The sequence below is a fragment of the Arvicanthis niloticus genome, chromosome 7, assembly GCF_011762505.2.
Source record: "Arvicanthis niloticus isolate mArvNil1 chromosome 7, mArvNil1.pat.X, whole genome shotgun sequence".
Lineage (NCBI taxonomy): Eukaryota > Metazoa > Chordata > Mammalia > Rodentia > Muridae > Arvicanthis > Arvicanthis niloticus.
The window spans coordinates 6060636-6074433 of NC_047664.1; the positions used below are offsets into that span (position 1 = coordinate 6060636).

The following is a 13798-nucleotide window of genomic DNA, read 5'->3' on the forward strand; positions in this document are numbered from 1 at the left end:
AACAGCACAAATGTTAGGAGAATAACCAACCACTGTAATAAGCATAGGGTTCAGGTTCTCTACATGGAATCAAGCATATACCAGACACTGGTAAAGTGGCCAAGAACCTGAAACTAATAGTTTACCCAGAGGTAAACCTACTACTATTATTTTGCAAACAAACAGCAGTACAATGATTTTTTTGTTTGTTTGTTTGTTTGTTTTTTTGTTTTTTTTTTTTTGAGACAGAGTTTCTCTGTGTAGCCCTGGCTGTCCTGGATCTCACCCTGTAGACCAGGCTGGGCTCTAACTCAGAAATCAGCCAGCCTCTGCCTCCCAAGTGCTGGGATTAAAGGCATGCAACACCACTGCCTGACTTCTTTTTTTTAATGGTTTATTTATTTATTTTATGCATATGAGTACACTATTGCTCTCTTCAGACACACCAGAAGAGGGCATCAGACCCCATTGCAGATGGTTGTGAGTCACCATGTGGTTTCTGGGAGCTCAGGACCTCTGGGAGAGCAGTCAGTGCTCTTAACAACTGAGCCATCTCTCCAGCCCACTACAATGATTTCTAATGGCATATTGCTTTCCCTATAGACTAGAATATTGCTCAATCTGCTTATGGTTATATAGTTACTGTTACTTTTTTATTACTGATTGCCCAGATTGACTTTTAATCCCTAATTAATATTTTCCACACTGTATAACTTTTTCAGGGTATATCAGAGTCGAGCCTAGAAGTAGCCAATTGGTGCAACACAGTCCAATGTGCTGTTGTCTGGTTTTTCCAGTCAGATTGCCATCTTCTCTGAAACTTGACTCAGGAACCTGATGCTTCCTCTTGACAGCCAGAGGAGCTGGCTTTCTGATTTTGCTGAGGCTGGTCTGGGGCTCCAGCTTGTGCTCTGGAAACACAGACCCTACAGTGCTTCCTAAGTCAGGGCCTTGGCACATGGCCTGTCAGTGCTCCAGATCCTTCCATGGGTCCCAGCATTTCAGCATCTTCCCACCACAGCTGTCCCTTCAGGGCTGTGTCCTCTAAGTTGAGCTACAGGGGAAAACATGATGTTACAGCACCAAGAGAACCTTGGAAACACAGGGACACTGCTGTGACCACTAGGCTAGTGAGAGTGTTTGGGTGAGCTCAGTAAGGGGTCAGGGTCCTGTCAGGTGAAAAGTATCTACAAAGTACCTAATTTCAGTATGAAGCCAAAAACAAAACAAAACAAAACCAACCAACCAATCAAATAAACAACCAACCAACCAACCAACCAAAAACTTGTTCCCCTAAAGGCTTTATTTAACTAGCAATATTATGGGTACCCTTCCATGTAGAACAGACTGTTGAGTGCACTTCTTGTTTAGTGCTAGTCTGTGAAATTATCCAACTGGGCCCCAGTAGGAATCAGGAGAGTGCCTGCTGAGTGCTGCCTGCAGAGCTCAGAGAAGAAGGGAAGTTCTGACTCAGTGAGCACAGCCTCACTGCCCACAAAGGGGAGGAGCAGGACCTTAATCAGAGGTGAGCTGGGGTGGTAGGTCCTGCCAAGGGCCGGCCCGGAAGAGAAACGTGTACGCTCCTGGAAATCAGAAACAATTGCTATAAAAATACACATCTCTGCCGATCTCGGAAAGGTGTGCATACAGACGGGAAGCCTGTGCCAGGAATCACTAAGCTGAGTTCCTTTAGCACACTCTAACGGTAAAGGAGGAGCACATGTCACTCAAGAGTGACTGACCAATCAGGGCCTCGAAAAGTACCTGCCAGTCAGAAGGCGGGGAGGGTTTACCGGGATTCCTGCTTCCTGTTCCCTGCAGTGGGGTGGGCTTAAGTGATTCTGGACACCCCGCTCTGACTGTTGCTGCTGGGTACTGTGAGAAAGCTCAGACCGGCTCTGAAGTTGCGGCATGGAGAGGATATGGTCACGTCCCACAATGGTAAGGAGCGGGAGCTGTTGAGGTGGGTCCTACCCAGGGCTGCGTGGGAACCAGAAGTTAGATGCGGCCACCTGTACATTCCCTCCGCCATGGTATTAGTCACTTCTGGACCCAGCGGTGCTACCTGAACAACTTCGCTGTCTGTGCGGAATCTGCACAAAGCACCGGAAGCAGGGGCTTGTGTATAGAAACTCCCTTGGCGGGATACCAATGGCAGACGGGCTCACTTTCTCTAGTAGGGTCTACAAGCTCTTCTCTTCACATTTAACATTTTGGTTGCGATTCATTTCGAGTTACTTTCGACAAGGTTGTAAAAGACATCTCATGTATTGGGTGACTGAAAGCATATTCTTTCAATATTTCTCCATTTTTAAAAGAAACAAAAAAAAAAAAGGCGAGTTGATTTTAGAACAGCTGAATCTTTAGCCTTTTAGAAAAATGTTTGAGACAAGCTATCTTGTCACCTGGCTCCCAGTCTCATGCTCTCCAGGGCAGTGACCCTGATTTCCTTTTCATTAAACTTTGTAAATTCGTTAGTTAAAGTGCTGTACCACAAGAGACTTTTTAAATTCCTCATCTCAGTCATGAAATGAACTGTCCTATGCAGTGAAAGGAAAGTACTTGCATGTGAAGCACAACTTCTGCCCTCAGACCAGAACAGGAGGAACAGTTTACTGTGTACACTGCAGGGTGAAACCATGTAGACAAGAGCTTGCTCACAGCCTGAAGTTTAAGGAGTCCCCTCAGGGGTCACCATAAGGAAGCAGAACCTGATGGAGCAAAGTGAGTGATTTCATAATTCCCCAGCATTTGATTGATTCATGCATGTGAATAAAAAGTGTCCAGATTGGTGGGTACACAACTTGGGGAGGTACTGTTGACCCAAATTGTGTTGATCCAGTTAAGTCAGCTCAGAAATTTGAATCAGGGGCTATTGGCTATAGCTGTGTGTGTCAGGTTACAGATTTCAGCAGCTAATGTTGCACACAATGACGAGACTAAACATTATCTTATTGATGCCATTTCCCCTAAAAGGGAATGGTCTGCTCCTCTTGAAAGTCACTATACCTATGCATTATTCCAACTTCATCTATCTTTTTCAGAAGTGAGTTGTAAATAACACTGTTCAAATTTCATATTCTTAGAACCTCACAGCTCTGATCAACTATTTGTTTCTTTTCTCCAATGTCTTGGGAGATTTAATAATTTTATTCCTTTTCTCTCAAGTGTTTGATTATTTGTTTCTCTTTACAGGAATTTCTTCTGTGCTCAGGCTTCCCTCTTGCTATGTAATATCTGTGAACACCTAATCCTGCCTCTGCTGCTCAGTGCTTGAAGAGAGTCTTGAAAATTCTTTCCTAGTGAGTCCTGACTAGTCAGTGAGAAAAGAAGAGAGGGGAGAGGGAGAGGGAAAGTTAGAGGTAAATGGAAAGAGAGAGAGAGAGAGAGAGACAGAGAGAGACAGAGAGAGACAGACAGAGACAGAGAGAGAGACAGAGAGAGAGACAGAGAGAGAGACAGAGAGAGATGAACAAATATCCTCCTACCTCCTTGACTTTCTTCGGAAAAATATAAATATGTTGAGACTTCTGTTGTAGTTGAGTTAACTGATCAACATTGAGGGTGATGTAGTCACAACAAAGAAAAGGAGGAAGAAGCAGCAAGGAGAGAGCTTTCTTGCTTTCACTGTAATTTGCATTATCAGTAGGGACAGATGATATTAATGTTAAATGATCAATAAATACCCAATCTGGAAAACCTAGGAGTCCATAGAACAAGTCAGTCAAGTACCTAGTTAAAGAATGAATTAATTTAAAAAAATTTCTGTATTTACACTAGCTCAACCAGCAGAGAAGGTCTTGACAAACTGGTGTGGCTGTATCCATTTGGAATATTAGTATTCCAATTTTAAAGCGTACAACCAGAGAGAAAAGGTATGAGTATCACCTGGTTTAATTTAGTACATATGTCTAGTTTGTGTAGAATTTTGTCCATAAAGCCTATTTTACCTTTTTAAAATAATTCTAGAAATTATAATTAAATCATTTAAGCTTACACAATCTTCCTTTTGCTAAATCTCAAACACTGGGATAAATAGCTGAAGTCTCAATGTAACAGATCAGAGCAGGCTTGGCTCTCTTCCAGAATTCTTCAGTTTGTATTTGTTACAGTGTATAATTGGAAAAACCATCTTGGAGCCCAGGGGTTGGGCTGCACATCTCCCAGCTGCTCTACCCTATGCAATCCAACCAAATTTGTTACATGGTATTTTTCATTTATTATTTACCCACATCATTTCTTGTTCTGGCTTTCTTCTCCTCTCCATAGTCTCTTCCCATAGCTCAGATTCATGTCCACTCTGAATAATCTCAGATGTCCCTGGCTCTATCTCTACTTCCCTGTATCCACAATAAACTTTCTATTCCACCATATTCAGGAGCAGCCATGCCCCTTCCTTTTTATTTCTTTTTTCTTTTACCTCCTATTAACCAGTCCTTGATTTCACATTCCTGGCCTCTTCTTGCTTCAGTTGTTGTTACTCCTTGAATTTGACTGAAGTTTGGCTGCTGGACATCCAAAGGTTTGAGGGAGAGATGATGCACTGGACATTGAGTATGTGATGAGATGTGGATGCAAAGGACCCTGTGCCCTGGATGATGAACAGTTGTCCCTAGAAAGTGGAAGATTCTAAGAAGATTAAGAATTTACAAGACTAGAGTTGTGTTTGCCCCTGGTGTGGAAGCGCAGATCAATGAAGGCCTGTTCTTTCTGACTGGTGTGAGCTTTAGTCCTCCAGAAGGTAAGGTGAGATTGTCTTGTGTTCAGGCTATGAGGTCACACAAATGAAGGATCTGTGCAGGTCTAGAAATTAGGAGCACCTGTGGAAGGTAGGTTGCAGGTTCTTTCTTGGATTGTCCTCTGATACAATTCTAGGAAGCTGTGAGGGAGGCCTTAAGCTGTGCCATTATGTGTGTATGGGGATGGGGTGTGAGGCAACAGGAAGAACAGGATGGCTAATGTATCAATCTGCTGGGACTGGGGTGGACTGTGAACCAGACTGTGACTGTGTTGGTACATGTGATAGCCTGGGTAGAGGACCTTGGCCTTTGAGCCTCCCTCAATTTGGATTCTGTGGGGGAAAGGTGCTACTTCTCTGGGCACAGGAAGCTGTGTTGCTTATAATACCACTGTCCATTGTGTACAGCAAGCATTACATTTGTGGTGCACTGGGAAGAGGGATTTGAAAATTGAAGATCTATGTTCATTGTCACAGGAGGAGTCAGCCTTCTGAACAGAACACTAATAGTGCAGGCACTAGGATCAACAATTCATACATTGGATCTCATGACACAGTGATGTTTCTGGAAGGTAAAAGTTCAGCCAATTGGACAAAGTGGCAGCCAAAGGAAAGAGAAAAGTATTTTTACAACATCCACATCTGATAGTTTGGTTTTTTTTTTTTTTTTGGTTTTTCGAGACAGGTTTTCTCTGTGTAGCCCTGGCTGTCCTGGCACTCACTCTGTAGACCAGGCTGGCCTCAAACTCAGAAATCCCCCTGCCACTGCCTCCCAAGTGCTGGGACTAAAGGTGTGCACCACCACCGCCCGGCTATCTGATAGATTTGTAATATACAAGAATATACACACAGCACAGAAAGACACCACACTGCACACACATGCATACACACACAAAAGATAAAGTGGGGAAGACAGTAAGTAAATTTTGTGTAGTATAGGTACATCACAAGGAATGTGGGGTGGACATTACACCTTGCCTTTGTCATTGAGCCTCACTCCCAGGCCAGAAACACTCTCCCCCCCCTCTCTCGCTCTCGTTCTCGCTCTCTCTCTCTCTCTTGAGTGTATGTGTGTGTGTCTGTGTTTGTGTTTGTCTGTGTGTGTTTCTGTGCAGAAAGCATTCAGACATCATGAGAAAAGCTGCTTTCAGAGCGAAGGCTAGAGCAGTAGACTGAGCAAAGCCTCTGGCTTCTGTTATTGACATATTACATGGCCATTAGAACACAAAAATAGGAGATATCTGAGAAAAGTTGGTGCAGGCATCTAGCTCATGAGAGACAAGAAGAACTCTGTAGGAGTTACCATGTGAAGCTTTGCTCTGACTGTGAGGAGAAAGGTAAAGATCCTGTGGCAGTGAATGAACACACTTTCTACCTGTTTCACAATCAAAACTAAGAAGGTGAAAATGGTCAGGGGAACACAGGAAGAAGGGGGATAGTAAAACCCAAAGAGACAAGTTTCAAGAATACCATATTCAATGGAACCGAAGTCCAGAGTGGCTGAGAGGCCTATAGAATTTGGCAAAGAAGCCTTTCCCAACGGCCCTGTAGAAGTCAGGTAAGAAAGCCTGCAGAATCAACAACAGACATGAGATTTAGTTGTTTAATCTGCCCAGCTTGGGCATGTTGTTCAGTGTGGGACAGAACTGAAGAGATCCAGGGCTTGGTTCCACATCATTGCTGACAGCCCAGGACAATGTGTAGGGTGGAGCCTGAGGGAAACTACAGAGTGCATTTAGTAAGATTAAAGACTCCAGGTGGCAGGTATATGGGTATACTTGTTATATGGACACATCGATCTGTCTGCTGAGACTTTCAGTGTTTGTGCTATGCAGGTTTTATTTCCATAAAGGTTTACTCTTTAGAAATCCCTATATCTAGCTAACCTGCTTATGATTGTATAATTATTGTTACTTTTGTATTACTGATTGCCCAGATGAACTATTAATCCCTAATTAATATTTTCCATGCTGTATAATGTTTTTAGGGTATATCACAGTCTAGCCTAGAAGTAGCCAACTTGGTGCTGCACACTCCAATGACCTGTCTTCTGGTTTTTCCAGTCAGTTTTCAAAATCTTCCCTGAAATGTGACTGAGAAACCTGATGCTTACTCTTGATGGCCAGAGAAACTGGCTTTCTCATCTTGCTAAGGTTGGTCTGGGTCTCCAGTTCATGCTCTGGGCAAGCAGACTCTTCAGTGCTCAGTAAGCAAGGGCCTTGGTTCTGTGCCTGCTCTGACACCTCGCACAAGTCCTGTCCCTGGTTTCCATCCCCTCCTGTGGCCCAGCATTTCTGCACCTTCCCACTGCAGCTGTCCGGTAAGTTGAGCTGGGTCCCAGCACCCAGAGAGCCTCGGAGACACAGGGACACTCATCTGATCAAGGCTAGTGAGTATGGTTGGGTGAGTTCAGTAAGGGGTCAGAGTAGGGTTGTAGGCTCAGTAGAGGAGGGAGCAGCAGTGAAGAACCTCATTTTAGTGGAACTTTAATGCAAGTGAACTCAAATTCAACTGCAAGTGAATGCAAACATCAACAAGATAGTTTTCTAAAACAGGTGTGAGTCTATAGGGAGAGGGTCTGGTGCTTTGTGAGGACTGATAATACACAGTCCTTATTCTCCAAATGAGTGGTAGTAAATCAGCTACTAGTAAACTTAGCTAGCAAGGCAGTTAGCAGAAGTGCAGGAGAGGTTATGCACTCTTAAAGCTGATTTGCTGAAATTGGACTAGGAAAAGACAATAAGCTTGGAACATATCAGTGATCAAGATAAACAGTCATTCTAGGCCTGGTCCAAGGATGAGGCCACAGGTATGCACTATGACAAAGCAAGGACATTTAAGATATTGCTCTGAACTTATAATAGAATGCTTTAACATATTCTTTAAATTTTATTGTAACTCCCCTTGGCGTAGCATTTTATGTATGAGGCAATTTTTTTTTCTACAGAGAAGACTTTTGTCTAAAATGCTATAAAAAGCTGACAGCAAAAATTAAGGCTAGGTGTATCTGTGTCTGCTTCATCCAGTGTTTTTCTGTATGTGTGTGTGTGTGTGTGTGTGTGTGTGTGTGTGTGTGTGTGTATTTGTGCCTGATTTTCTTTTCTTTCTCTCTGGCTCATCAAGAGTTCAGCAACTTCTAGTTTTTACTTTAGCAAAAGGCTCCTGAGTCAAAGACTAAAAGACCTAAGTCATCAAGTTTCTTCACTCAATCCCTTGCTTCTATCAGCAGTAGTCCATTGCCAGAAGACAGAAGCTTATGGCCCCACGATGCAAAAGAGAGTTAAATTGTCAGAACCCAAGAATTTCTGGCCCCCAGAACAGTAAGGAAGAGTTAATGAGCAGAGGTCATCATCCTTTGGCCTAGTCTGTATCCCACCTCAATACCTAACTGTTGGGGATAAGGGGGATGATGGCACATGTGTGTATATAGTGCCTATACAGAGGCATGAACTCTGTTGTTGATTCTGCAGCCTTTTTAAAAAAGAATTATTTGTTTTACGTGTACACTGTATATCTTCAGGTACACTATTAGAGAGCATTGGATCACATTATGAATGGTTGTGAGTCACCATGTGGTTGATAGGACTTGAACTTGGGATCTCTGGAAGAGCAGTCAGTCATTGCTCTTAAATGCTGAGCGGTCTCTTCAGCCCAATACTGCAGTCTTTCTTACCCAGCTCCTACAGGGCCATTTGGGATGGCTGTTTTGTCAAATCCTATAGCCTCTCACCCTCTCTGGACTTTGCTTCCATTGCATATGATATTCTAGAAACATGTCTCTTTGGTTTTACTATTCCCCTTATTTCTGTGTTCACCTAATCCTCTTCATTTTCTTGGTTTCTTTGTGAAACAGGTAGAAGGTGGGTTCATTCACTGCCACTGGATGTTTGTCTTTCTCCTCACAGGCAGAGCAAAGCTTCAGGTGCTAACTTGCACATGATTTCATCTACCCGCTTATTTGTATGATGCATTTAGACTCATTCCTCATAGACAAATTGAAATAAAGGTTATTTACCAGAGATTTGGGAGGGTGTGCCCTCACTTATCCAGCCACTCCCACCTCCCCTTTCTCGAATTACCCCTCACTGGGGCATCCAGCCTTCAAGGGACCAAGGCCCTCCTCTCCCACTGATGCCTGACAAGTCCATTCTCCACTACAAACACAGCTAGAGACATGGGTCCCTCCATATGTGTTCCCAGGGTAGCTGTTTAGACCCAGGGAGCTCTGTTTTGTTGACATTGTCTCTCTCCCCATAGGGCTGCAAGCCCCTTCAATTTGTTCAGTCTTCTCTCTAAATCCTCTGCTGGTAACCCTGTGATCAGTTTGATGGTTAGCTGTGAGCATCTACCTCTGTATATGTCAGGCTCTGGCAGTGCCTCTCAGGAGACAGGTATATCAGGCTCCTGTCAGCATGCACTTCCAGACACCCACAACAGTGTTTGCATATGGTAGTTGCATCTGGGAGGGATATCCAGGTGGGGTGGTCTCTGGATGGTCTCTCCTCCAGTTCCTGACCATTTGCATCAATTGTACTGCTAGCCCCTAGCCCAGAACTGACCTTAATACATGCATGTAATTAAAATGGTATAAAAGCATAAAGGAGCGGGGGAAGGGATGGGATAGGGATTCTATGGAGGGGAAAGGAGATAACATCTATATTGTAATTAAATAAAATATCTAATAAAAAACAACTGAAAAAATGATCCTGGAAAACTAATTAGAGATCTGTCATGATGATATTGAACAGCATTGTGACTACCTCACTGCCTTGTACACTGAAAAATGGGAAAAATGGATGCTTGGAGACAGCTCAGTTGGCAAAATGTCTACTGTGCAGCACAGGTGCTTGAGTTCAAATTCCTTCCACCCACATAAAAGCCAGCATGGTGGTACATGTTCATTTGGGCAGGAACACCTGAGGCTCCATGGAGCTCACTGCACAGCCAATCTAGAAGACTTAGTAATCTTCAGGCTTAACAAGAGATCCTAACTCAAAGAATAAGGTGGAGTGCAACTGAGGAGACTCAGCCAGTTATTATAATATAATGGATGTAACATAACATACAACTAAATATTATGTAATATATATATATATATATATATATATATATATATATATATATATATATATAAATTTTAGTATTTGTTTAGATGTCATAGCCTTTCTCTGATACCGGATAGATGACATCATACTTTACAAGAATATGTAAATATATAAAAAATCAGTACAAAGATGTAACCAGGTATTTCAATACCTCTTTGAGAATTAAAAACAATGTTGCCCATCTCACATTCATTTTCAAAAAACATGTTTTTAAAATATAATGAGAATTGGAGGCCTAACTTCATTCATAGAGTCCTTGCTACCTCCTGAGTGCTAGGACTACAGCCTGTTCCCCGGGCTGGTGGTCCTGGGTGCTATAAGGATGCAGGCTGAGCATGCTGTGAAGAATAACCCATAAAGAGTGTGCCAGCAATCAGAACTCCATGGCTTCTGCATCAGGCACTACCACCAGATTCATGCCTTAAATTCCTGACCCGAGTTCCCTTGGGGATAGACTATAAGCTTTAAGATGAAGCAAGTCCTTTCTTCCCCAAGTTATTTGTGGTGATAACATTTTATTAAAATAGACACCTGAAGTAAGATACCTTGATATTCACAAAATATTCAGGACATAGACTAGGTTATAGGAGTAAGGTGAAAGTATCTCTTCCTTAAAGTTCAAAGTTACAACAGTGTGCTAATGTCGTTCAGGCAGATGTTGAAACAGTGCTGCAGAGCATCCACTGTGTGCTGAGTGAGACTCAATCCAATCACAGGGTCAATTGCAGTCATGGTGAATCGTCCATTGATCTACCTGCTTGATGTATTAGTGCTCAATGACATAAGTAAATGAGGTCTTCAGCAATAGGGTCCTACTGTCAAGTTATACACAGTAACCAATAGCCTGGCAATATTCTGTGATTTTTTTGGAATCCATAGAATCCCCTTTGACAAATGACTCAACAAGATGTAATCCACTGCTAGCACTCAAGGTGACAGACATCTTACTTGGTAAAATAAGCTGTCTTATTGCGATTTTGCCTCTTCGTCATATGATGGCTCTATTTAAATTCCTTTCATAAGTGTATAAAATGTAGGATGATACTATGGTATGTAACTGGACTGGTGGGACCTCAAAAGTGTTTCCTGTAGAAGGATCTAATTGAAGACTGCATGAGAGAACAAGGATCGTTGGTGCAGACAAAGCCATCCAACCAGGAACTGCTGTTTAGAAGAGATGATTTCTTAGAAACAATGGGGCGGGCATGGAGAGTATTCAAGGAGATTGCAGCCATGTTCAGAGAGCTTGCTGCTGCCTTTCTCACCTGCTCCAGAAGCCTGTGTCCTTGAATCTGTGTCACCTAACCTCCAGCCCCCAAGGGCATATAGGGTCAGCATCAAGTAGTCCAGGGCACAGGAAACATTTGTAGTGACTTTGGATATGTCTTTCAAATGGCCTTTAGTTTTGTTTGTTTGTTTGTTTTCTCCTTTTAATTGTTCACTCCTATTTTAGTTATGGTTTTACTCTAGTGAACAGACACCATGACAAAGGCAACTCTTAGAAGGACAACATTTAATTGGGCTTCGATGAGAGTTAAGAGGTTCAGTCCGTTATCATCAATGCTGGAGCATGGCAGAACCCAAGCTGGCATGGTACAGGAGGAGCTGAGATTTTGACATCTTGTTACAAAGGCTGACAGAAGAAGACAGGTTTCCAGGAAGCTTTGACAAAGATCTTAAAGCACTGTCATTCAGGAAACAGAAAAACTTCATAATGCCAGCCTCATATACTACAAAGATTCACTGGGGGAAGGCAGCAAGAAATTAACAGAGGCACGGAATTAAATTTTTGTGGATTGAGACCCTAAAAGAATAAATTTAGGTTGCACACAGTCTTTAGTATTTACACTTTCAGAAGCTAAAATACTGTCAATATAATAATAGTTACAAAATTTAAAATATCACACAGAAGAGAATTTTCTGTTCCATCAGAATCTAAGCAATGATTAAAATGATGTTTTTACTCTAGTGGGTGATGACCAATCATTCTTGACATAAATACTTATGTGTCAATTAACATTGCTGCAGGAACTTGTAACTTCTAATCTGTTCTGTTTTAATTAGCTGACAAGGTGATAGTTGACACTGGAAAACTACTACATGCATGGCATATTCTCCAATATACAATTCAGTGAATATTTTGTAGAAAAATACTTAAAAGTTCATATCATGTTTATGATTACCTGGTATGACATTTCTGATAGTCCACAAGGACAAATCATTGGTCAAAGGTTTTGTAGAGTCTTCATACAGTTTGTAATGATATTTTGTTTTTGTAAATACCAAAAGAGTAAGTCAACTTTGATATTAAAGGATCTTTCTAAGGACTGCAGGTGTATGCATTTTTTTACTGTCTTCAATAAGCGGGACTGTAGTGAAGGCTGTCACAGATTCTTTATTTGGTTAAGGTTTCTCTACAATACAGATTTTGAGGTGAGTTTAAAGATTTGCAGTACTTTGTATGTTCTTTACATTTGTAAAATTTTTCTTTTATATGGATTTTTTTTATATATTGAAGAACATCTGAGACGTTCAGCCACATGGACTGAGCCACTACTGGATTCTGCAACTTCTCATTGATATACAGCCGCTGTTGGACTAGTTGGCCCACAGCCTGTGAGTCAGTCTAATCTAATTTTCACATACATAGAGATCCTTTATATCACTGCTGTTCACCTAGAGAATTTTACTAGTACTCTGTGTTTTTGTTTAGTTTCTTGCACCTTCCAGCTGAGACAGACATGCTGGCTATCAATAGAGCTCCATAGAGTCTGTCATCTGTATCCTGGTTTTCTTTCAATCTTGTCATGCACCTTCCAGGTGAAAGGTTGCTGCAATGACCCTGAAATGAGCAGGAAGCCACAAACACAAATCTTATTTTCTAAAGTCTCTCTTTAATTGTCAGTACTCTGGGCGCCCTTCCACTTGCGAGACAGATGGTTTGCTCCATGGCAGCCTTAGTAATATGCTTGATTGTGGTAGGAATGAGGGGGAATGCCTCCTCAGTGCAGTGCTGGAAGCACAGGAAAGAAGGGAAGTCCTGACCTTGAGCACAAGGTCACTGCCTACAAAAGGGAGGAACAGGCAGCTAATCAGAGGTGAGCTGGAGTGGTGGGGCCTCCCAACTGCTGCTGGGAAGTCAGATGTGTAGGCTCTTGGAAAACAGGAACAATTGCTTTGAAAATACATAGCTCTAAAGATGTGGAAAAGGTTTTCATCTTGAATGGAAGCCTGTGCCAGGAACCACAATGGTGAGTTGCTTCAGAAAACTCTAATCCTGAGGGAGGTCCTTGTCACTCAAGATCCATGAGGGATATGAAAAGTGGCCACAAAACATGGTTGATAGAATGGGTTGAGACCAGGGAGACTAGGTGGGCAAACCCTGAGACTTTAGGTGACTCCCTGCTGCCCACTCGACTCCTGACCTGGAACATTTACCATGCTCCCCACCTATGTGACCTGTGGTCTTATAGGCCCAGAACAGATCTCCATGCTAGTGAGAGGCCCTGAGGGCTTGGCCATTAAGCTAGCCTTCCCAGAAATTCCTTCCTGCAAAAGGTATTTCATCTCAGGTCAGACCCTGAGAAAAGGGTGTGGATCGATTTTCTAGCATGAACAACCATGGAGAATCATAACAAGTGCTTCACCTACAGACCTGCAGCATAGCTCTCTCATAGAAGTTCCATCTGTGCTTCCAGCCTGCCTCTGCCAAGCTAAGGACCATCCCTGCTGAGCTGAGCTGGAGCTCCCTATTCCTCTGGCTCTGAGGGTCCCAACTCGATTCTTGGCTCTTTGGTGACACCCAGTGGTGTCTCCATATCCAAGAGTCAGAGATTTCCCCCTGAGTCCTGACCAAATGGCAGGCCCAGGAATCCCCAACTAGCTCTGTGGTCGCCCCTCATCTCAGACTGCTTTTCCCATCCCCAAGCAGTGTCTTGGCATTTACCTGAAGCCCAGCACCAGCCAAGAAGCAGCA

The 13798-nt window shown here is 42.7% G+C and overlaps 1 protein-coding gene across 1 annotated transcript in view; it reads left to right on the plus strand.

The window, feature by feature from the left end:
- The first annotated feature begins 1764 nt into the window (after positions 1-1764).
- LOC117712544 (uncharacterized) overlaps positions 1765-13798 on the plus strand; it is a 34496-nt gene continuing 22462 nt past the window's right edge. Inside the window, exons 1-3 of the mRNA XM_076937864.1 lie at positions 1765-1920; positions 4451-4720; positions 12341-12438. The gene's annotated coding sequence lies outside the window, so the exon portion shown is untranslated. The remainder of the gene's footprint in view (positions 1921-4450; positions 4721-12340; positions 12439-13798) is intronic.